Source organism: Rhinoraja longicauda, chromosome 33 (assembly GCF_053455715.1).
Source record: "Rhinoraja longicauda isolate Sanriku21f chromosome 33, sRhiLon1.1, whole genome shotgun sequence".
Taxonomy (NCBI): Eukaryota; Metazoa; Chordata; class Chondrichthyes; order Rajiformes; family Arhynchobatidae; genus Rhinoraja; species Rhinoraja longicauda.
The window spans coordinates 24,800,994-24,815,065 of record NC_135985.1 but is presented as its reverse complement, the minus strand read 5'-3'; the positions used below and the strand labels follow the sequence as shown (position 1 = coordinate 24,815,065).

At 48.2% G+C, this 14,072-nt stretch overlaps 1 pseudogene; it reads right to left on the bottom strand.

Annotated features, from left to right (window-relative positions):
* Positions 1–6,438: 6,438 nt before the first annotated feature.
* LOC144609127 (UDP-glucuronosyltransferase 2C1 pseudogene) lies at positions 6,439–8,043 on the bottom strand (annotated as a pseudogene).
* Between the last annotated feature and the right edge of the window lie 6,029 nt (positions 8,044–14,072).

The window sequence follows — 14,072 nt, the reverse complement described above, 5'->3', positions numbered from 1 at the left end:
GGTCCACAATTTGTGGGTGAAGCTTTCCAGTCCATGTGCAAGCAATGGGGAATCACCCATACAACGTCGTCGCCTAGGTACCCTCAGTCGAATGGGCTGGCTGAGCGCATGGTACGAACGGTGAAGTCTGTTATCAAGAAGTCCTTGGCAACGAGACAGAGTGTAGCAGCAGCTTTACTCAACTTGCGCACTACACCGATTGATTCCAAGTTACCGTCACCGGCGGAGATGATGTTTGGAAGACAGATTCGGACGCCTCTCCCCACGAACCTTGACATGAACAAGGCATACGAAGGGCAGAGGACCTTTGAGCGACTTGAGGAGCGTAAGCAGAATATGAAGGCACAGTTTGACAGTTCGGTCAAGAGACATGACTTGTTGCCATTGCACGCTGGACAGAAGGTCCGGGTTCTGGATAAAGCGAATCAGGTCTGGGTTCCAACAGAAGTGAGATCGGTCTGCGACGAACCCCAGTCAAGGTCTTACATTATTGAGACGCCGAATGGAAATCGGTTCAGGAGGAATCGAGTGCAGTTGAGAGATCTTCCACTGGAGAAGCCAGGGGTTGGTCCCCATTGTGTCCCCCCAGACAGCGATAGGGTTGAGACCCAATGTGAAGCGGAGGAACGACCGGCCCGTACTGATGATGGGGATTATGTGACACGCTCGGGACGTGCCAGTAAGAAACCTGCACGTTACCGTTGATATTTGTTAATGTTTTATGGTGTTTCAAAAAAACGTTTGTGTTTAGAGTTTGTTGTTACATATATATATATATATATATATATTTCTTTTATAAGACAAGGGGGATGTTGTGATATTGCCTGGGACTATTTTGTGTATCCCAAGGACTACTTTGTTTGCATGTGCAGGAGTGCGTATATAAGAGGTTGGTGTGATTGGGTGGTCACTCTGGATCCAGATGACTACGGAATAAACAGCCTGGAGTTGAGCTCCAGCATTGTAACCTTTTATACACGTGTACTTGTGGTCCGTCCAGAGTCACTAAAGGTACAACAGGTACCGGACCACGAAGTACAACACCTCTGTCCCTCTCTTCCCCCTTCCCAGATCTCCCACTGTTTTCCTGTCTCCACCTATATCCTTCCTTTGTCCCGCCCCCGACATCAGTCTGAAGAATGGTCTCGACCCGTAGCGTCACCCATTCCTTCTCTCCTGAGATGCTGCCTGACCTGCTGAGTTACTCCAGCATTTTGTGAATAAATACCTTAGGCAGAGTAATGTCAAGTAAATTGGCGAGGCGGCTGTGGAGTTTCCCCCTGGTTGCCCCTCCCCGATGTTCGCCGGTGAAGGTCACCAGCAAGGTTACCTGTGCGACCTGTGTCGAATTTCAGACCAAACCCACTGCAATGTTGGACCTTGTCACTTGCAAACATGTTTATCAAATGCAGAAACTACACGCATTGCAATGTTGCAGGGCTCGGGCGAGGTTTGGAGCTGCATCTGAAAAAATGACATTGGATTATAAATGTAGCCTCCGTCTGTGTCTAGCAGCCATTGTCACTCACTTACCAAAGCGAAAGTGAGCACGGAGAGAGAGGCTTGTGTGGAGGTGGAGACACAGAGCCGGGCAGAGTGCAACTGCAATCAACCCGTGGCTCCAAAGTCCAAGACCAGCAACCTCAACTGTGGGTCGGTATTGTCGCGTCAGTGGCAAGGACTTTGTAGACGGTGTCTTGTCCGTTCTCCCGGTGTCGGGACTTGATTAACAGCCAATGAGCGGGGAGAAGGCGGCGCTCAGTACATGTACGGTTACATCGGGCAGCATCAGTCGGCGGCAAGGGAATTCCTTGCATCAGGTGCGAGCTTGGAGAGGCGAGATGGGCAGCTTGGAGGGGAGAGGGGGCGGTGAGGCAAGGGGGAGTGTGACTGGTAGACAGAGGAGGGTGATGGACATATGGAGGCAGCCTAGACATCCCCCTCCCCAACCCTACTCTCCTCCCCACTCTCCTCCCCCCCCTCCACTTAGACAGACAATAGGTGAGGGAGGAGGCCATTCGGCCCTTCAAGCCAGCACCGCCATTCACCGTGATCATGGCTGATCATCCACAATCAGTGGATGCCTTCTCCCCATACCCCCTGACTCCGCTATCATTGAGAGCTCTATCTAGCTCTCTCTTTGAAGCATCCAGTGAATTGGCCTCCACTGCCTTCTGAGGCAGAGAATCCCACAGCTTCACAACGTCCCCCCCTCTCTCCCCCGGTTACTCTTCCCCTGCCACCAGGATTTATTCTGCACACCCCAACATTTCAACTCCACATCTATATCCGTGATATTCTATTCTCCCACCAGGGTATCGCTGCCACCTGCCTCATTTAGAAACCAAACCCTCGGCTCCCTCACCCTCCCCCTCACTGGCCCTTCCATGCCACACACACCCTCTGGGAACTAGTCCTGTCCAATCCCCTCACATCCCTCCCATGGTTCCCACAGCTGATGGGTGCCCTCTGCCTATGGATCCACTCTCATTGGCCTCCACCACCCTCCCTTCCTCAAGGACCAGTGTGGTGGTCTAATGGGAAACACCTCTTTCTCGCCTGAACGTGGATTCACGGTCAACGCACTAAAGGAAACTTGACTCAAGTTCAATTCAAAGTTCAAAAACACGTTATTTGTCCCCGTGGGGCAATTTACAAAGGCACGTAGAGTAGTACAGAAACTATGGGGGGGGGGGGGGGGGGGGGGGGGGTTAGCAGGGCGACCAGCAGGATAGGGGTGGTTGGGAGTTGAGGAGCTGAACAGCCTTGGGGACAAAGGTCGCCCTTCTCCTCCGTGTCCAACAGCAGGGGCAACGAAGCCGGCGTCCTGAGGGGAGCCACTCAAACGCAGAGAACTGCTGCCCTCTTCAATCTTGGCGGCTGTGTTCCATCACTTATCCAATGCAGATTTTAACGGTATGGCCGTTTATACACAAATAAAACCTTTGACTGCCCCCCTTCCCCCCCCCCCCCCTTCTCCCTTTATTCCTGTAGCACTTTATACACCTAACCTGCTTCCACCCTGGTAGTCTATCAAATTGCTGGAGTAACTCAACGGCTCAGATAGCATCTATGGAGAACATGGATAGGTGACGTTTTGGGTCGGGACACTTCTTCACACAGAAGAATGGTCCCAACCTCATCCTAATTTAGTTTAGGTTAGAGATAACAGAAACAGGCCCTTCTGCCCATTGAGCCCGTGCTGACCAGCGATCCCCATCCACGAGCAGTATCCTCCACACTAGGGACAATTTACAATCTTTACAGAAGCCAATTAACCTACAAACTTGTACATTTTTGGAGTGTGGGAGGAAACCTCCCCCTTCCCCTCCCCCCCACTCCATCCCCTCCAACCCCCCTTATCCTCCCTCATATCATATCATATCATATATATACAGCCGGAAACAGGCCTTTTCGGCCCACCAAGTCCGTGCCGCCCAGCGATCCCCACACATTAACACTATCCTACACCCACTAGGGACAATTTTTACATTTACCCAGCCAATTAACCTACATATCCTACCCCCCTCTGCCCCTCCCTCTTCCCTCTTCTCCCCCCTTCCCCTCCCCCCCCCACTCCATCCCCTCGGCCCCCCCCCCTTATCCTCCCCCCTATGAGATAGATTTAAACTTTAAAATGTGAATAACTTTAAAGATATAACAAACCGATTTCAATGAAACTTCTTCCATTAGCACCAAAGGGACGACGGTGAGTAAGGTGGGCCTAAATTTGTTGCGCTATTGTGTAAAGTTTTGGCTGTAGTTCAGGAACAAACAAACAAACAAACAAGAGTTTTTAGTATATAGATGATTTGGAGAAAAACATGGCGTTGGTGGTTAGTAAGTTTGCAGAGGGCACAAACATTGGTGGAGGGTGGACAGGGACGAAGGCTCTGAAACAATGCAGCAACATACAGATCAGTTGCAGACATGGGCAGAGAAATGGCAGAAGGAGTTTAATCCAAGCAAAGGGGAGATTGTGGACTTTGAGAGATCAAAGGAGAACGGATAGAGTTAATGGCAAGCCCCTGATTGATGTACAGAATGATGTTGGGTTCTAAGAACATAGGGTCCTTGAAAGTAGCAACACCAGCACATAGTGGTAAAGAACGTGTCTGGTATGTTTGCCTTCATCAGTTGGGACTGTATAAGAGCAAGGAAGGCATGTTGCAGCTTTACAAGACCTTGGTTACGCTGCAATTGGAATATAATGCAATTCTGGTCGTCCCATTACAGGAAGGATTTTGAGGCTTTGGTGGGTGTAGAGGAGGCTCAGCAGGAACTAGCCTGGATTAAAGGAGAAGTTGGAAAAAATCCTCATTAATTTCTCTGGTGTCAAACACAGAGTCTCTGTTCACTCTAGAAAGGAGATGTGCTTTGATACACAGAGTGGAGAGTGCCTGGAACACGCTGCCCGGGGTAGTGATAGAAGCAGACATGGCAGTGGCGTTTAAAGGCTTTTAGAAAGGCACGTGAAAATGCAGGTAATGGAAAGATATGGATCACTTGCAGGCAGAAAGGATTAGTTTGGCACAGACATCATGGGTCAAATAGCCTGCTCATGTGCTGTACTTTCTTCTGATCTCCACAAGTCAGAAATGTCCAATTTGCATAGCCAGGAATACCATATCTCTGTACACTTGGTATATTTCTGTCATTTCAATGAACGATAACATTAGCCATAATGAAATGAATGGACTATGTTTAGTTTAGTTTAATTTAGTTTTGTTTATTGTCACGTGTACTAAGGTTGCTTGCTATCCAGTCAGCGGAAAGACTATACATGATTACAGTCAAGCCGTCCCCAGTGTTCAGAAACAGAATGAAGGGAATAACATTTAGTGCAAGATAAAGTACAAATAATGATTGTCCGAGGAGTTCAAATTAGGTAGATGGGAGGTCAGGACTGCTCTCTTGTTGGTGATAGGATGTTTCAGTTGTCTGATAATATGGGAGATAATACGATATTATTTTATACATTAGACATTGTTACGATATTATTTTATACATTGTTGTTTAAGGTTTGTAACTACTTAGGCATTAGGCGCCTCTCTGTAACTAATTAAGGTGCTCTAGACATTCCTTACCCTTGACACGTGTCTGTAACTGCTCTGTTCAGGCGGATAATTAATGGTGGAGCGAGGAGGAGAAACATATGAGTTGGAATGATGGATGAACCAGAATAGAAGATAATGGTGGCAGATAAAGAAAGACATAGGCCTTGGGGAGATGAATGGATGTGAGGGATGGACTAGCAGGGAAATAAGGGAGGCCAAGTATGAAGGGATGTGAGCATTGAGATAAGGATAAATTACTGAATGGGATTTAATGGTGGCGGGACAGACGGGTGACTGCAAAGAAATGAATGACTGAAGAAAGGAGTGTGGGTATGAGGTAATGTAAAGAAGATAAGGTTTGGAATAATCCTATAAACATAGACTGCCCGATGTACTAAGTGGGCAGTCAGATGGTTGACATCCTGATTGTTCCAGCCGTTGTTTGCAAATAAAGGCTTTTAACTTCTTGAAGAATTCTCCGTGTCATCTGCTTCATTTTGAACACCGGTAACCACGACAATAACAGCTGGGAGGAAACTGTCGCTGAATCTGGAAGTGTGTGTTTTTCATACATCTGTGCCTGATGAGTGAGGGAGCAGAGGAAGTAGCCAGGGTGCGACTCGTCCTTGATTATGCTGCTAGCCTTGCCAAGGCAGCATGAGGTGTAGATGGAGTCAATGAAGGGAGGTTGGTTTGCATGATGGGCTGGGCTGTGTCCATAATTCCCCTGCAATGTCTTGCGGTCCTGGATGGAGCTGTGCTGTGGAGCATCCCAATAATATACTTTCCATGACGCTTCTGACGGAGTTGGTGAGAGTTGTTGGGGACATACTGAACGTCTGAAGCCTTCTAAGGAAGTAGAGGTGTTGGTGTGTTTTCCTTGCCATTGCTTCGATATGGCTAGTCCAGGACAAGTTGCTGGTGATATTTACTCCGAGGAAGTTAAGCTTTCAACCATCTGTACTTCAGTGTAGTCAACATATGTGCACTACTAAAGTTGATCACTATCTCCTTTTCATTGCTGTATGTAATCATAAGTTGCTTCAAAAATGTATGGGAAAATTTGTGTAAAGTATGATTTCCATAAGTTAGGTACTTCATTACCCAGAAAGTCCCTGTACTTTTATTCAGACAATTATGAATTTAGTTGAGTTTATTGTCGCGTGTTCTAAGGTACAGTGGAAAGCATTTTTGTTGTGTGCTATAAATTTCCTATGCATTTCTATACAAAGCAGTCATATTTCACTGACATAATTCTTAGATTTTTATGCCAAATTCATGATTTCTGGAAAGGAGGCTCCATGTATTGATTACAGAAACAATATACTTTAATTAAGAGAACTTTTTTTTAAAAACAGCTCACAAAACAGAAAGGGTAATCTCACTCTGTCTTTTGCTTTTTCCCACAAACAACACGACAAAGTTTCTTCATTGTTCCAACCACCAGCACAGTGAGCAGGAGTAACACAGACAACAGAAAGATCATCACATCTACACAATAGTAAGCGTACCAGGGGAGTCGGTGGGATACTGGGTGCAAATGCCCCGCTCCTTTGTGTCGGGCAACGTACTCAACCCAGAAAACGGCTCTCTCCATTGGCGACTCTGGCTGGTCCCGATGGAGAGCGGAGAGTCTCTTCATGTTGTCCCCATAAGATGTGCCGTTTATCACCTCGTTGAGTGCCTGCAACAGATCTGTGGGGTGCATGGTGGCAACGTTGATCACTTTTGCTGCCCCTCGAGATTCGAGCTTGAGTAAATTGTCAAACTGGTCAAAAAGCAGAGGGATGCCGACCACTGGCACCCCATGGTAGATGGCTTCGTAAATGCCATTGGTGCCTCCGTGTGAAACAAAGGCTCGTGTGTTGGGGTGACCTAGCAGGTCGTTCTGAGGGATCCATTTTGCCAGCAGTGTATTATTCCCTATGTTGGGAGGTGTCTCACCATCATATCTCCAGATAACCTTCTGGGGGATTTGAGATAAAGCTTCTGCTATCTTCATTGTAATCTCCATTGGCAAGAAACTGACAAAGGTCCCCATTGACATGACAACAAGTCCGTGCTTCCCTGAGCTTTGGACAAACTCCTCAAACTCTGCTGCCAGAGGCCGTGCTGGTTTACACTGGAAGCCTCCGACGTACACAATGTTTGGCATGGTGGGTCTTGGGAATTCAAACACAAAATCCACCCTCATCAACCACACATCAGCTCTGAGGAGAATCGACTTGAAGTCCGTGTCTGGTCCCAGATACCGACGGCAAAGATCATTGTAGTTGGGGTAAATGACAAGTTCTACAATGGAATAATGAATCAGACTTTGGACGACGTTTTGTGTTCTTTGGAGAAAGGACATTTTGTCGGTCAGTTGCGAGCTGGAGATCGGGACATAGGAAGGTGGTGATGGGGCAAAGAGGAAATGAGCTTCCCCGCTATCCAGCAATCGGACATTATACACCAGCGGAAGTTTTAAATAATACGCAAGCATGGGACCATTGCCAAACAGAGGGTCTGTAAGCACTAAGTCAAAAATTGCCTCTTTGAGATAGTTTAACAACGTTTTGTTTTCGAAAATATCAGTAATGTGGCCATTAATCATCTTATGGCAGTTCTGCATAAAAGCAAACATTTCAATCTGGAATTCTACATTGCTTCTGAGAGTCCACCCATTCTGTGCAATTTTCAATGTGTTTTGTAGAATTATTCCCACCACATCGACCCTTTCAATATTTCCTTGCTCTTGAACGACAATAGATTGGTACAGGTCAGATCTCTCTGTGATGTGCCAAGCCCCAGCTTGATAAAGCACAGTAATGTTGTGTCCGCGAAGCTTCAGTTCTTCGACTAGAATCCTCATGTTGATCCAGTGACTTCCAGCAATGGGAACAACTAATATATTAGCTGCCTGGTTAATGGGACAATACAGAGTGATGATAGTGCCAAGGACAAACAGCACCAGTATTCTGCTCTTCCATCCACAACCCCCCATACTGAGGGGACGTTGTATGTAGATCCTGTTCAAGAAATCAAAATAAAGGTTATTAAAACATAAATATTGTGCGGCTATAACTGTGCCTTTTGCAGGAGCCATGACCAGGTTCAATCTGTGGGTTGGGTGGGTTAGATTGAGCAATGTTTTGTGCCATACAAGGCTGTGCAGGGCAAGTTCCGCCTAGTTAGCCGAGGAGCCGAGATACCGAGCATAAAGTCGGCCTGGGAAGTCGGCTGTGGGTTCGGATTTGTGGGCTCCGGCCGGACGGGAGTTCCAGAGCCCTGGCCGCAGGGGCCAAATTCAACCCGCCAATCAGCCACAAAGTACCGACGAGGTCGTGATTGGCCACCTGGGCGTCACATTTTGTTTTTTTGGGGGGGGGGGGTATTTCAAGCACTCTCACATAATATTGTCCTGATTAAAAGAGGTGCCGAACCACCAAATGCTGGAAAATCAGTGGTGGACCTGTACAGTGAGAAAAACTAGTCTGAAGAAGGGCATTTCTTGACCCGAAATGTCACCCATTCCCTCTCTTCTAGATGCTGCCTGACCTGCTGAGTTACTCCACCATTTTGTGATACCTTTGATTTGCACCAGCATCTGCAGTTATTTTCCTACAAAACTAACATTGAGATTTGTGTTATTTTCATTCACATTTTGCACTGGCCATTAATTGCGGTCAACCTTCAAATATTAAGGCTAATCTGACTGGGAAATGCTGTCAGTTCTGTGCTGGACAGTGTCTGTGCTCCGATATCCTAACAATATCCCACTTCCCTTCCCTTCTTGTTGTTAAAAAAATAGTTGATATATTGTGTAGGAGGGACTGCCAATGCTCCTTTACTCCGAGGATAGACACAAAAAGCTGGAGTTACTCATCAGGTCTGGAAAAAAGGAACAGGTGACGTTTCAGGCTGACACCCTTCTTCAGACTGAAGAAAGATCTCTCTGTCTGAAGAAGGGTCTCGACACGAAATGTGACTTATCCCTTTCTCCAGAGATGGACAAAGCTGTACCAAAGCGTATTAGGTATAGGTTTGGCCATCTTTAGAGTGTGTATGGAAACCGGAGCACCCGGAGAAAACCCATGCGGTCACACCCGGAGAACGTACAAACTCCGAGCAGATGGCATCCATAGTCAGGATCGAACCAGGGTCAATGGTGCTGTGAGGCATCAGCTCTACCGCTGCTCCACCGTGCCCTGCGGCTGGGACTCTAGAACTCCAGCCCGGCCGGAGTGGGCAGATCCATTCCCATAGCCGACTTCCGAGGCCTACTTTGCAGGCTGGTATCTCAGCTTCTTGGTGACCACGGCGGACTCTCGGTGGCCGTGACCTCTGCTGGTCTGGCAAAACAGATAATCCAGAGAGGCTCTGGAACCAAGGGTGCCTGAAAATCGGTGTTAGACCCGTTCCATTGAACTATGATGCACCTCCCCGCTTTGGCTCCTCCAACTGGCGGGGTTTAACGCAGATAAGTGCAAGGTGTTGAATTTTGGCAAGTCAAACCAAGGCAGAACCTTCACAGTGAATGGCAGGACTCTGTGGAGTGTTGTAGAACAGAGGAATCTAGGATTGCAGGTACCTAGTTCCTTGAAAGTGGCATCACTGGTAGATAGGATGATCAAGAAGACTTTGGCCTTTATCAGTCAGGGTATTGAGTATAGAAGTTGGGATGTTATGTTACAGTTGTACAAGGTGTTGGTGAGGCCACTTTTATAATATTGTGTTCAGTTTTGATCACCCTATTTGAGTGCCTGAGCGAAAGGGAGAGGTTGAGCAGGTTAGGACTTCATGCCTTGGCGTGCAGGAAGATGAGTGGTGATCTTATAGAGGTGTACAAAGTATGAGATGAATAAATAGGGTAAATGCACAAAATCTTTAACCTAGAGTAGGGGAACCAAGATTTAGAGGACATAGGTTTGTGAGAGGGGAGAAATTTAATATCTTTATCATCTAATAAATGGTGGCGAATCTGTGCAATTCATTGCCACAGACGGCTGTGGAAGCCAAGTCAATGGATATATTAACCCGGACATCCCATATTTTGGGCTAAATCGGTTTGTCCCATATGAGAACCCCCTTGTCCCATATTAGGCCCGGATGGCGCTGTAGGCCCAGACGCTGTAGGCCCGGACACTGTAGGCCCGGACGCTGTAGGCCCGGACGCTGTAGGCTCGGACGCTGTAGGCCCGGACACTAGGCCGGGAGCCACTGTAGTCCCGGACAGTGTTGGCCCGGAGGCCTGGGCGTCGCCTAACAGAGGTTCCATTGCAACCCGCCTCCCGACCCGGGCGGCCACCATTGGTGGAGCGGGAGCACATGGCCGCTGGCTGGGTGACGTCACGTGGGGCCCCGGGTGGTGACATCACTGTTTGTCCCTTATTTGGGAGTGAGGAAGTTGGTAACCCTAGATATATTTAAGGTGGAGATTGATATATTCTTGATTAGTATGGGTGTCAACGATTATGGGGAGAAGGCAGGTGAATGGGGGAGAGAGGGAAAGATAGATCAGCCGTGTTTGAATGGCGTAGTAGACTTGATGGGCCTAAGGGTCTAATTTTGCTCCCAGAATATATGAACTATCTGAGGAGCAACTTTTTCACAGAAGTTTGTGGATGTATGGAACGAACTGCCAGAGGAAGTAGTAGAGGGAGGTACGATAACATTTTAAAGACAATTAGATGGGCACGTGGATAGGACAGGTTTGGAGGTGTATGGGCCATACGCGGACAGGTGGGACAAGTGTAGGTGGGGCATCTTGGTCGGCATGGGAAAGTAGGGCCGAAGGGTCTGTCTCCACGCTGCATGACGCGATGACTCTGAACCAAAGTGTCTGCAAAAAGCTGTTAAATAATGCCGTATGTGCATAACTGAAACCCGGAGGAGGAAACAGAACAAATATATGTATCCAAACCGGCCGGAGTTGCAACACGGGCCATAAGGCGAATGAAGCGCAAGGCAAACACAGCAGAGTAGATCTGGAGGCTGGCGCGCCGCTGGCACTAATCTGTGCTTCTGTTGTTTAGGAACAACAAGTTGGTATAAACATGTTTTTAAAGTGCAAGAACATTGCTGGAAATGTCCGTGGTGAGTTGTAACCCTGACGCTGTGTACAGTGATGTTGGATTGGTGTGGGAGACGTTCACAAGCAAAGGTTGGACGGGGGGAGTGGGGGGGGGGGGGGGGGCACGATTTGCTGCCCCGAATGGAGATGTTGCGATGCGCTCATTTAACTCATTTAACTGGACTGCCCGCGGCAGTGTCAGAGCGATTGGGAACCACAGACAGTCGCGCCAAGGCACCCCCTCATCCCCCCTCCCCGCCAGACTCCTTGTAAACATGTTTAAATGCAGAATTTTAATGCACCTTTATATATCTGCCCCCCGGCTGAATCTAAAAGATTGCAAGTAATTTTAAACTTTTGCCAACAGCATGCAACCTTTCACTTACTTCTCAAGCTGAAGTGCAGCGCTGGAGAAGGTCCAATTTGTTGAGATATCGACCGGACCTCATCGAAATTCAATTCTGCCCGAATCTCCGTGGAGCTGAGCGGTGTGTGGTTGGCCCGAAGGCGTGTCTAATTCATGGTTCTTACCTCAGTTCGTTCAGGAGTTTTGAAGGCGTCATCATTCCGGAGCAAATCACAAAGCGCTGGAGGAACTCAGCGGGTCAGGAAGCATCTGTGGAGGGAACGGACAGACGACGTTTCGGGTCAGGGCCCTTCTTCAGACTGATTGTAGAAAGCTGGAAAGGAGAGGTGGATGCGGGGCAAAGCCTGGTAAATGGTAGGAGGAATGTAGAAACAAAGAACTGTAGATCCAGGTTAATACACAAAAAGACACAAAGTGCTGGAGTAACAGAAGACCAGGCAGCATCTCTGAAGAACATGGATAGGTGACCTTTTGGGTAGAGTCTGAAGAAGGGACCCGACCTAAAACGTTACCTATCCATGTTCTCTGGTGATGCTGCCTGACGTTCCGTGCTGACCACTGCCCGGTGGACTTGTGGTCAAAGGTGTTGGTCCGGAAGAACCTTTCCACGAGCGACAGATGGTGCGGCCATGTCCAGCTGACTGGCACATTGCGTGGCATCTGCGCCATGCCCATCCTTCGCAACACCGGGGACAGGTAGAACCTCAGCAGGTAGTGGCACTTGGTGCCCACGTGCCTTGGCTCTACGCTCTGCCTGATGCAGCCACACACGAAGGTGGCCATCAGGATGAGGGCGATGTTGGGCACGCTTTTATCCACCTTATCTGCCGACTCGTGCATTGTGGCCCGTCGCACCCGGTCCATCCTCGACCCCCAGATGAAGCGGAAGACGGCCCGGGTGATCGTCTTGGCGTAGGAAGGAGGGACGGGCCACACTTGCGCCAAGTACAGCAGCCCCGAGAGCAGCTCACACCTGATGACCAGATTTTTCCCCTTGGTGGAGAGGGAGCGCTGCTTCCACAGCTCCAGCTTCTTCCCCACCCAGGCTATCCGCACCAACCAATTCTTGTCACACGCCTCAGCCTTCCCGAACCAGATCCCCAGCACCTTCAAGAAGTTAGGCTTGATGGTGAAGGGGATGGAAGATTGGTCGGGCCAGTTGCCAAAGAGCATGGGCTCGCTCTTCCTGTGGTTCACCCTGCCTCCAGTGGCCGACTCAAACTGGTCGCAGATGCTGATTAATCTGCGGACCGACCCTGGATCCGAGCAGAAGTTGGCGACATCGTCCATGTACAGGGAGGTTTTGACCTGAGTGAGGCAGCATCTGTGAGGAGAACATGGATGCACCATGTACCTCGATATACGTAACAATAATCAACCTAAACCCAAATCTTCTGGGCACTCATGTTTGGTTCAAGGTGAGTTTCTAGTCCACTCCAGACTCAGTGAAAAGGCATTCTCCCCTGTGTTTTCACAGTTGCGTTGACTTTATTGCAACTGTAACTATTTAGTAAATTGGTTCTGCATGCAAAGCTAATTTCCTTAATTGGCCACTGACACTGATCCAATTCTCATTGCATTTTGACATACTTTACCTCAATCCCTCTTAGCTAAACAAAATACTGATCCACCCCTTGAAGATGCAGAAATACTGAAATATTTTAATGTGCTGACTATCACAAGTTGAAACACACAGTGAATAATGCCGATGGAAATGTGATACTGATGGACTGGCAACCATGTAGCAGGTAGAGTTCACTGTGGAGATACATGGAGCCATCCGTCTGGAGAAGGACCCCGAACCGAAACGTCACCTATTCCAATTCTCCAGAGATGCTGCCTGTCCCGTTGAGTTACTCCAGCTTTTTGTGCCAATCGTTGAATCATCCACTTTGACTGGTCAGTTGAATGATCAGGAACAGAGAGGGAACACAGAGAGTCTCAGTAAAACACAGCTTGGTGGGAGCAGTTAAGATGGTACCAGGAAGGGCAGCTGCTAAGGTGGGTCCTCCACTGAGTCTATCCAGGCCATTCATCACCATCCTATCTCAATTTTATCAGGACACAACTTGGTTTGGGATCAGCTTCATCCGAGACCATAAGAAATTGCAGAGAATTGTGGACGCAGCCCAGACCATCACACCAACCAACCTCCCTTTCATTGACCGCACGCTGCCTCGGCAAGGCCACCAATATAATCAAGGACGAGTCTCACCCCAATCACAACTCTCCTCCCCTTTCCCATTGGGCAAGAGGTACAGAAGTGTGAAAACAGATACCTCCAGATTTAGGGACAGTTTCTTCCCAGCTGTTATCAGGCAACAGAACCATCCTATCAACACCTAGAGAGCAGTCCTGAGCTACTATATACTTCATTGGAGACCTTCAGGCAGTCTTTAATTGGACTTTACTGGACTATATCCTGCACTAAACGTTATTCACATTATTCCCTTTACCATGTATCTGTACACTGTGGATGGCTCAATTGTAATCATGTACTGTCCTTCCGTTCACTGGTTAGCACGCAACAAAAGCTTTTTACTGTACCTCGGTACACGTGACAATAAATTAAACTCAAACTCAATTCTCCCCT